Consider the following 10,977-nt stretch of genomic DNA (forward strand, 5'->3'; position numbering starts at 1 on the left):
TCCTTAGGCATTCCAGTTCTTATATCACCACCAAAACCACTGGATTTAGAGATGAGTGGTTCTTTAAAACCAGTCTCAAAAAAATAAGTTTCTTCTGATCCCAAAGGGCCAGCCACACACCCAGATCAATATGCAACTCAGAGCCTACCCAAAAAATCATCCTGATGCCAATCCTTTAGTATGTAGAATCTAAAGATTTATTTATAAAAAGAAGGTGAGTTAAAATTGCTCAAAGGAATCAAATACATACAGTAATTGCAAAGACCACACTCAGGCTTGTTGCAGTGATGGAATAAGCTGCTGGCTTAAGTCAAGTTTCTGGCTGCTTCCAAGGTCCTCAATTCCTTGATTAGACTGCTTCCATTCACATAAGTTCATAGTCCAGAGGTTTGGGCAGGAAAGAGGCCAGAGCAGGATACAGGCAAAATGGAGGGGTTTCCAGGGCCTTTTATATCTTTTGCCATGTGCAGGGAACCTGTTCTTTCAAACAAAGCTCTCAGCACATCTAGTGGAAAGTTACAGGTGACAAGATAGTGTTTGGAGTCACATGGGCAAGTCACATGTCCATGCATGAAGGTTTGGACACAGAAGAAGTGTAGCACAGCAGGCACCGCCACAGCACCTCCTGCTGGTCAGTTCCAACCTCAGTGTCCCTCCTGCTGTCCAGTGTCTGTCTACCGGTGCCTGCTTCCTCCTGATCACCACCACTTATAGCACTTCAGGTCCCGCATCCTTCCCAGACCCTAATGCCCCTTACCTTGGGGTGTTGCCTGACAACAGTGCCCCACACTCTGGGTCTCCCCTCCCTGGGGAACCCCAGTCCCCTAAGCCCACCTCACCTCAATGACCCACTGCCAGTCCTCATCTAGTCCCTTCCCTCAGGGCCAAACTGCAGTCTGAAGTGGCCACTTCTCATCAGCAAGGGGGTTTAGACCAGCTGCCTTTCCAGCTCCAGCTGCCTCCCTGCAGCCCTAGTACCTCCTCTGGCCTTCAGCAAGGCCTCAGTCTGGGGACTTACCAGGCCAGAGCTCTGCCTCAGGTACCCTGCTTGCTCACCCAGGCAGCCTGGTCCTCTCTGCTCTTCAGCTGGAGCAAGAGAGACTCTTGCTCTCTCAGCCTGCCCTTTTATCAGGGTCAGCTGGACCCTAGTTGGGTGTGTCCACACCTGTGGCTGTTTCCCAACCAGCATCCCTTGGCTGCTTTTAATCCCTTCTTAACCTGAGCGGGGTGACCACCCCGCTACAAGAAGCCATTACCTATACCTCAAACAGCACCTGTGCAGGACAGTTCATTCAGTATAGATTGGCGTCTCCCATGGTCTATTGTCTGGTACGTGTTTTTTGATGAGCCTCTTAATTTGAATAGTGCCTCCAAGCTGTGCTGGCTAACTACCTTGTGGGCGTTACCTCAGGAGCAAGCATTAGAAATCCAGGTATAGCGCCAATACTTATAACTTCAAATACAAAAATGATACATGCATATAGATAGCATAATCATAACCAGCAAATCATAACCTTTTAATAGACATCTTACATGCCACATTTTGTATGAGATTTGTTGCAAATATATAAGAGAGGTTGCAACAATGATCTATATGTTCATAACTTAATCAGATAATGTCACACATTGTCCTTCGAGGACCCTGCCCAGCAGTGCATAGGAGAAGGCCAGGTGATAGTATTTTTGCCGCTGTGTTTTACCTTATGCTTGGGCAAGCTGAACTGCACCTACTATTGTGTTGCTCATTCCCTCCATGGGTTCACATCCACCCAGAGATGCTGTCAAGTCTCTCTAGTTCTAACTGTGTTGCGAATTATACCTGTAGGCCACGCACCATTCGTTTCTAGGCTGAGGCACAAAAACCAAAGATTTACAGAGTGTCCAAACAAAGTTTTATTGCGCAAGGTTCAAACAATGTTTGAACATGGTGTCCCCCTGCTAGTCAGGGAGAGACCCAGGCTGCAGATTACATAGAAGTTATATACCTTTTCGGAGTGCATGCTACCCTCATGGATTGGAAGCCTTAGCCAATAAACAAGCCATTTTCTTATCTTCAGCCTATTACAGCTAATCATTGTCCTCGTGCTGGCTAGTGCACAGTCCAGCTGTTACTTTGCATACTAGAATTTTTCCTCAATCTTGCTGTTGCTGCTGTTTTCCGATCCTCTTTCCTGTCTCTGGCTTTATCTTTCTTTAATGCTGCCCTTGGGAGCTGTGTACGTGATGTGCTCTCTTTTAGTTAATGATGGATACAAAATAGGGAAACTTACAAAATGGAGTCGCTCATGCTAATTACCCTTAGCAACTGAAATAATCTTGTGTCACCAGCAAACGTCACCAATCTGCTGCCCAGTTCTCTCTCCAAATCCATAATGCACACAGCTCCCAGGGCTGGCCCCAGAACAGCTCAGTAATGAGCTCTCTGCACCCTGACGAATAGCCATTCCCAATAGTTCTTTGTTCCCAGTTGTGTAGCTGGTTTTCAATCCATGGTCGGACTCTGTTCTTTACCCCGTGGTTTTAAGTGTCTGTCACATTTCATTAGGTGTCGGATCCAAAGGTGTTCAGAAATCCTAGGAAATGGGATGCCCCAGCTCACCCTGGGATGGCAGAGCTCTTATGCTGTAGACACAGGCTGATTTCCTGGGCCCTGGCCCTACCTACAGCATCCCCATAGTCTCCCAGGGCAGGGCTGCCATTACACACAGTGGCTGATTTGCTGCCCTCCTGCACCTGCCCACACTGTTCCCCTGCGCTCCGTGGGCAGAGCTGCCACAACATACCTGGCATTACTTGATGAAGGGCGGAGTTAAATGAGAGAGATCAGCACTGGGGAAAATGAAAGGCCCGTGGAGAACAAAATAAACCCTGCCTGTAATGATGTTGACACCTGTATCCTGTGAGCACCTCCTCTCTGGCCGATACATGCCTGCAATCACTCAGTTTTGAACAGGGCGGCACCCACCTCTTGCGAGTGTCCCCTTTGTGGTCAGGTGGGAGCCTTTTTCTTTCAGTTCTTACAACAGGGTTGCACCTGCCTCTCATGAGCACGCCTCCAGCCAATGGTTCTTTTGGCAGTTCTTCAGTGACTCAGCCCTCCGGCCGAATCATACACACTGTCCCCGGTTCTGGTGTATGCAGTCTCTAGGTCTTGCTCATGGCCTGGTATGGACTGTAGCACCACGGCTTCCCCCAGAGGCACTGCTTTCTTTAACAGCCCAAAAGGGCCCATCTTGGTACGCTCAGTTAATGCTTTTTTGGCAGCCCTCCCTGGGCTCAATCTTCAACCAGACCAGCAGGGCCCATCATGGTACTCTCACCTGGTCTCGCTAGGTTCTGGGCTCAGCCTGCCCGAACTAAGCTGCCCATGGCCCTTCTTCTTTTCCTGCCAGCCAGGCATCTGGTCTTCAGCCGCATTTCCTGGGCTTAGTCTCACTTGCAGTGAGCTGTCAATGGTCCTGCTGCTCTTCCAGCCAGCCATGCACCCACTTCTCCTTCTTCAAGCTCCAGGCAGCAGCTGACTGCTCTGCCGCTGCTGGTTTCTTTTATATGGCCCTTGTGCCCCCTGATTGGTCACTCCAGCAGCCCCTCTGATTAGCTGCTCCCCTGCAGCCACTCTAGACTGCCTGGGGGACTTCTCCTCTGCCCTTTTTTGGGGCGTGGTGAGACAGGGCCACGAGGCCTCCAGACCTGTTCCCTCCATCAAGGAGCAATGTTGTCCCCAGGAGCAATGTTGCCCCCAGGAGGGGTTAAACTGCTACCACACACTGCCGTATCTCCACTACGGGACTTCTGGCTCCCCTCTGCCCTCAGGGAATCACCCTCTGTCTGCCAGGAGTGCTATCTGCCCTTGTCTCTTTTCAGAAAGTACTGCTCGGGATTCCGCTGCCGAGCAGCCAGCTGGACTTGGGCAAGCAGAGCCCTTCCAAGAAGACAGACCTGGTCAGCTTCATCCAAGTGCTGGATGGGTGAGTGATCAGTGCACTGCTCACTGGTGATACTCTCCGAGACGTTACTCGGTGATAGTGGCATCTCAATTCCTGTGTGTGGCTGATTCCATCAGGCAGAGGTGGCAAATGTAACTGGTGTGAATGATAAACCTTAACACATCCTCCACACGCCCATCTGGAAACGTCAATGGTGGACTTGCAGCCCCTGGTCTCCCTGGCTCCCTGGAAACACCAGCCCCAAACCCTGAGCCATTCCTCCCTGATCTCTCCTTCTGGAGATGGGCTTGCCTCAATGCCCTTGATTTCCCAATCTGGAAATGGAGGTACGTGATGGGTTGGGTCACAGAAACCCCCTTGGGACTGTCACCTGATGTGCTGACACTACCTCTGAGCCCATTTGCCCTGCCAGCTTGGGACTCCAGAACCCTGCCTTGTTGAGCCAGATACGCTAATCTGCTGCAACACAAACCCAGGGTCCAACCCTTGCCCCCCAAACTGCAGACTTAACTGAAAACGGCTTAGCAAGTGCTCCTGTCTCTAGCACCCAGACACCCAGCTCCCAGTGGGATCCAAACCCCTAATAAATCCACTTTACTCTGTATAAAGCTTATACAGGGTAAACTCATAAACTGTAACCCTGATAGAAAGATATGCACAGCTGTTTGCTCCCCCAGGTATTAATTGCTTACTCTGGGTTAATTAATAAGTAAAAATGATTTTATTAAATATAAAAAGTAGGATTTAAGTGGTTCCAAGTAATAACAGACAGAACAAAGTCAGTTACCAAGCAAAATAAAACAAAATATGCAAGTCTAAGCCTAATACATTTAAAAAACTGAATATAGGTAAATCTCACCCTCAGAGATGTTCCAATAAGCTTTTTTCACAGACTAGACTCCTTTCTAGTCTGGGCCCAGTTCTCTCCCGTGGTACAGTCCTTGTTCCAGCTCAGATGGTAGCTAGGGGACTTCTCATGACTGCAGCCCCATTTGTTCTGTTCCATCCCCTTTTATAGCTTTGGCACAAGGCGGGAATCCTTTGTCTGTCTCTGGGTTCGCACCCCTCCTTCTAAATGCAAAAGCACCAAGTTAAAGAAGGATTCCAGTACCAGGTGACTTGGTCATATGTCCTGTGAGACCCCAAGCTTTCATTCTTCCTGGCCTGACTCACAGGAAAGCTTGCAAGTAAACAGAGCCATTTACAACCAATTGTCCTAGTTGATGGGAGCCATCAAGATTCCAAACCGCCATTAATGGCCCAAACTTTGCATAATTGCAATAGGACCTCAGAGTTATATTTCATATTTCTAGTTTCAGATACAAGAGTGATACATTTATACAGATAGGATGACCACACTCAATAGATTATAAGCTTTGTAATGATACCTTACAAGAGACCTTTTGCATGAAGCGTATTCTAGTTACATCTTATTCACACTCATTAGCATTTTAAATAGTAACATATAAAATCATATGGAGCGCAACGTCACACTCTTCTCCTGAACTTACTGCCAGAGACATGGACACTGTCCATGGCAGAGGCAGTATATCTAAAATTACCTTTTTTTTTTTTGGACAGTGCATTTGCTACCCAGTTCTCTTTTCTTCTGCTCCTGAGCATCTTTCTGTGCTTCAATCAATTTGACTTTTAAGTCCAGTGCTTGCTCGTGTGCAGCCCTTTGTTTGGCTGCTTCTGCCTTCATGGCAGCCTTTTCCCAGGCAATTGCACATCAATTTCCATTTGTCTTCCCTTGAGACCATTACTCAATGACCAGGGATACCACAGAGAACCTCTTCCTGCCAGAATAGGTGCCCCTTCACTCCTGTCTTGCTGAGTTAGACACTCCAGTCAGCTTCAGCACAGACCCAGAGGTTGGGCCACACCCCTCTGCAGTTCACTGAAACTGAGATCTACTCAGCTCAGGGGTTTCTGGAAATGGGCTTCCCTCAATGCCCTTGATTTCCCAATCTGGACATGGAGGTGAATAAGCACCCTCAGCACACAGATGCATACACACCCCCTCCCCCACACATCCTATCTTCCTGTCACCTGGAAGTGAGGCCCTCACCACCTTTGGGGCTCATTCTGGTTCTGGGAGCATACAAGAGCCAGTAGGAACCACAATAGGCCAAAGGATAATTCCTCCAGTGCAAGAGAAGTGTGGGGCCAACGTAAACATTGCAGTGGAGACGTACCTTAAAGTGTCTTGAGGTTGGTGCCCAGCCATCACTGGTCACTTTTGGAAAGCGCAGGCCATTATTTGTATTTGTTTGAATCCCCATCTCTCCTTGCCTGCCTCCTCCCTTTCTCTATCTTCTACCTCAGTGGCTGTAAGCTCCTGGGGGCAGGGGCCATGTCTTTTTACAATCTCTGCCAAGTGCCAGGCAAAGGTCTGGTGCTATATAATATGGGTGGTGGTGATGATGGTCTCTGTAGGGTAATATGCTGCTTGGGCCCCCTATACTCCAGAAACACCGAAACTACCAGACTGGGTCCAGCCAATGGTCCATCTAGTCCAGTATCCTGCCAGGAACAGATGCCGGTGCCAGCTGCTTCAGAGGAAGGAGCAAGAAACTCTGCTATAAGGAATTATGGGATAATCTTCCCCCTCGGGAAAGATTCCTTCTAACCCCAAAGAGACCTTTCTCCCAGGGGGCCCTTAGCTCCACTACCTGTCTGTATGTGATGTTCTCTGCAGGGTGACCGATGAAAGTTAGTTCAGCAGAGCTCCCTGCAGCCGTGGCCGATAGGAGGATGTGCTTCCTTGGTGCACTGGACCCAGAGAACCCGTATCAGACTCTCGAAATGACAACTCCAGCTCCACATCCGGCAGCCCCGGCTGGCTGCCATTCAAGTCGGGGCACCAGTCAGTCCCTGTCGCCAGCCACTAAGGTCACTGCTTCTCAGGTCCCCATGTCCTGCTTTGACTTTAATGGTCCATACTTGAGCCTCCCCCATGGATGCTCCCTGCCTGACGTTCATCAGGACTGGGAAGCTGCCCCACTGGGGACCAGGGAGAGGCTAGTGTCCCTGGAGTACGTGTCCCTACCCCAGAGGTCCCCTTCCCAGACCCTGCTGGTGTGGGAGGAGAGAGGAACAGCTCAGCTCCACCCCATCTCACTTACTGCTCAGAAAGAGATGAAGCAGCCCCTTGCTGGAGGGCAAGAAAGGCCACAAGGCCAGCCAGCAGGTGGGGAAGTGGCACAAGGGGACATTGAAGTCAAAGGTCACCGATTGCTGCCATCTTAAACAACTCCTGTCAGAAATGGCTAGTGGGATATGTCATCATGGAAGATTTGTCACTGATGCCAGCAAGAGACTCTGCCCATCTGTCCCCTGCACTGGTCCTGCCAGAGGGGATGCTCACTGCTGCTGCCGTGTTGACATCCAACCCCAGGCCACAGAGGGCACCTCCAGCCCTGCATTGGGCCCTAAGACAACTGATGTCGCAGTCCCACTTCCATCTCCAGCATTAGCCATTCCCTCTGGAGCGCACCAGCATATATTTGGGAGTCACGTAACGTTTCTCCAGGCCCCACATAGTACCTCACAACCCATCAGTGTTTCCTGACCCTTCCTGTCAGAAGGGGTTGATACTTCTAAAGCAGAGCCTGTGAATGAGAGTAACATGGTCATGTTCAACCCCAATGACACTGGGCCAGTTTTTCTATCCGAGATGGAGGAATATTGCTTCTTTCCTAGCCTCAAACCCACACGCAGGCCATTCAGCTCATCCGAACTCTGAAGTGTGACGCTTACCTTGCATTGCCGCTATGGGAAGGACAGGAATCAGCTGTCAGGGCCAGGGAACTCTGCTAACTCTGGAGAGGACTGGTGAAGACAAGAGAGCAGGTGATAGGATGAAAATTCCACCTTTCAAAGCATGTCACCTCTATTGTTTTCCCCACAGGTCTTCACCCTCTTACACTGGGAAACAAAAATAGCAATTCTTCTTTCCAGCCCTCTCCACTCCCAAAGGGAGTGGAAGACATCAGTCAGCACCATGTCCCTCTCAGCTGTATTAGTATATTTGGATACAGAAACCAGGAAATATATCCCCATTGCAGAGGGCTGCTCATTACACACACTCTAATCCCCTTGCCATTACCATATTAGTCTTGCTATGGTTCTGGTGCAGAACATAATGTTGAGTTCAATGCAAACTTCATGGCATGAATGATCAAACTGCATGTCACTGATAAGACTCTGTCACAAGTACCTGGAATGAAATGCCTCACATTCTTGAAACAGATCTAGGTTATTTAGAGAGATAATACTCATCCAGAAGAATTGGTGTTGGAAGGGTGTAGATACCAAAGAGGGATTGGAATTGTTGCATATGGGACAAAGTGGTTTGAAGTAAAGGATGAAACAGAAACAGGGAAATTTGGCTGGGGATCAAGAAACCTTTCCTAATTGTGACATCTACTATCCTATGGAATAATGTCCTTAGGGAAGCAGTGGAAGACCAATCATACGAGACATAAAACTAGATCGGAGAAAACAATGGAGAATATATATTATTGCAGGGAAAGCTGGGGGAGGAAGAGGCTCTTAAGATGGACAAGCTATGATTTAATTGGTCTGTTCTATCTCTAATTCAGAGCAATCTGGATTACTTGTTAAACTGGGAGCAAACAAACAATATGTGCTTTAATAGAGTTAAATGTAAATGTATACATCTGGGAACAAAGACTGCAGCCATACTTACGGGATGGGCAACTCTCTCCTGGGAAGCAGTGACTCTGAAAAAGATTTGTCATGGAGGGTCATGCTGCTTAATCAGTTGAACATGCACTCCCAATGTGATGCAGGGCCCAGAAGGGCTAATTCAAATCTTGGATGCATAAACAGGGACAGGGGAATCTTGGGTAGAAGTAGAGAGGTTATTTTTACCTCTGTATTTGGCACTGCTGTGACCACTGCTGGAATACTGTATCCAGTTCCGGTGACCACAATTCAAGCATGTTGATAAATTGGAGAGGGTTCAGAGAAGAGCCATGAGAATGATTAAAGGACTAGAAAACATGCATGATCGTGACAGACTTAAGGAGCTCAAACTTTTTTGCTTATCGAAGAGACGGTTAAGGGGTGACTTGTCTATAAGTACCTACATGGACAACAGATATTTAATAATGGGCTCTTCAATCTAGCAGAGAAAGGGATAATATAATCCAATGGCAGGTTGAAACTAGACAAATTCAAACTGGAAATAAGGCATACATTTTTGACAATCAGGGTAATTAAGTACTGAAACAATTTACTGAGGGTCATGGTAGATTCTCCATCACTGACAATTTTTCAACCAGGATTGGATGTTTTTTCCAAAAATCTATTCTAGGAACCATTTTGGGGAAGTTCTCTGGCCTGTGCTATACAGAAGGTCAGATTAGATTATCACAATGGTCCCTTCTGGCCTTGGAATCTATGAATCTATAACTGCTAAAATACTATGATTTGCTGCTTGTGGAAGATGTTAACATCAAGCTGGTGCTTTGGTGAAGATCTGAGCAGTTTCCTGTAAGGTATGAACTGTGCCAAACAAAGAGAACCCTGTTCTTTCCGGTTCCTCTATTGCAAGGAAAAAATATTGGCTCAGAGCTGTAACCAGTGATCACACTTGACAAAAATCAGCTCTCAGTCCATCGGTCAGCTCCATTACGGATTGATTTAGATGTGTCACCTACCAGGAGGGATTCTTGCATCTCACTTGTTTAGGGTATCATGTGACATGGCTGATGAGGGAAAGAAAGGGCAGTTCTGGGAGTATATTTCTATTTTTTCTGCTATGTTAATCGGACATTGCCAGGCCTGCATTGTGCAGTGCAATTCTTCTTTTGGATATTTTAAGTTCTGATAAACTCATTAGTTTTAGACATGTGAAAAGTGAATTCGTTGCTCTTGAAAGGAAGGGGCTGACAGCACTGCCTCAGGCTGACCAGAGTGGAGATAGGTGCCATCCAAGCATTCCCAGCCCAACTCATTCCTGACTTGCTAATCCAGTCCCAGGCCTTGCGTGAATAGAGAAGGCCACATATTCCAGTCTGTGCTGTGGTTTTGTTACGTGTCTATGTAGGCATTAGGACAAGACCATTAAAAACCCCATGTATTAACTCTGCCCCTGCACCAAGATGCCTGGATGTGTATCAACTCACTGTGCCCCCGAGCTGCCCTGTTTTCTGTATCCCATATAATCTCTGTGAGTCTGATCCCAGTGCCCAATGAGGTCAATAGGAGTCTTTCTACTAAGTTCCTTGTGTTTTGCATGAGGCCCAATTAGTGATGCAAACAGATCTCTTCAGGAGCCCCGAACCATGTCATCTTGGCACAGCAACAAACCAGTGCCAGGCCAGTGGGCCCAAATCTTCCATTCTTTGAAACCGCCCAAGATCCCTAGCACTAACTTTGGGTGGTTCCGCACACACACCCCCACACGCAGCCTTGCTCCTCAGAGCTATTCATATTGTCATTGTTATTTTGTATTGCGGTAGCGCCTAAAGAGAGCCCCATTGGCCTTGGTGCTGTATATACGCATACAATGCCTTGCTACTTGGCTGGCGATGGCACGCTGCATACTGAGACCTGTTCACTCTGTGCTGAAGGAGGAAGCCCAATAGGAGATCTCTGTAAACTGCACTTTGGCCTCCCTTTTTAGTCACAGAGCAATTTTTTCTCCTCCATACCATGTACCTTGGAACAGCAGAACCTGTCACAGTTAATTATTGAGGGTGGGAGATAATCCTCCCATAGTTACTACTGATTACATTTTAATGTCTTCTACTCGCAAACCTCTGGCATTCCTCTGCAGTCAGCTCATTCTGACTTAATCCCACTGACAGATAGTGGGGAAATAGCCCTAATTCATGCCCATAATCAGTTCACATCTGCGGGCAAAATAATCAATAGTTCCAAGACTGGGGGTGGGGCTGGGGCAACTGGGGAAAGAGAAAGTCCCTCTCCCCTTGCAAACTTTGTGGCAAGTAGGTGATCTGTGTAGGGCAAGCAGGAAGAAACAAACACTAGAAGC

The 10,977-nt window shown here is 47.9% G+C and overlaps 1 pseudogene; it reads left to right on the forward strand.

Annotated features, from left to right (window-relative positions):
* Nucleotides 1-9,960, forward strand: part of LOC127036522 (cytokine receptor common subunit beta-like) — a 28,971-nt pseudogene extending 19,011 nt beyond the window's left edge.
* Nucleotides 9,961-10,977: the final 1,017 nt, after the last annotated feature.

This window comes from Gopherus flavomarginatus, chromosome 1 (genome assembly GCF_025201925.1).
Source record: "Gopherus flavomarginatus isolate rGopFla2 chromosome 1, rGopFla2.mat.asm, whole genome shotgun sequence".
Lineage (NCBI taxonomy): Eukaryota > Metazoa > Chordata > Testudines > Testudinidae > Gopherus > Gopherus flavomarginatus.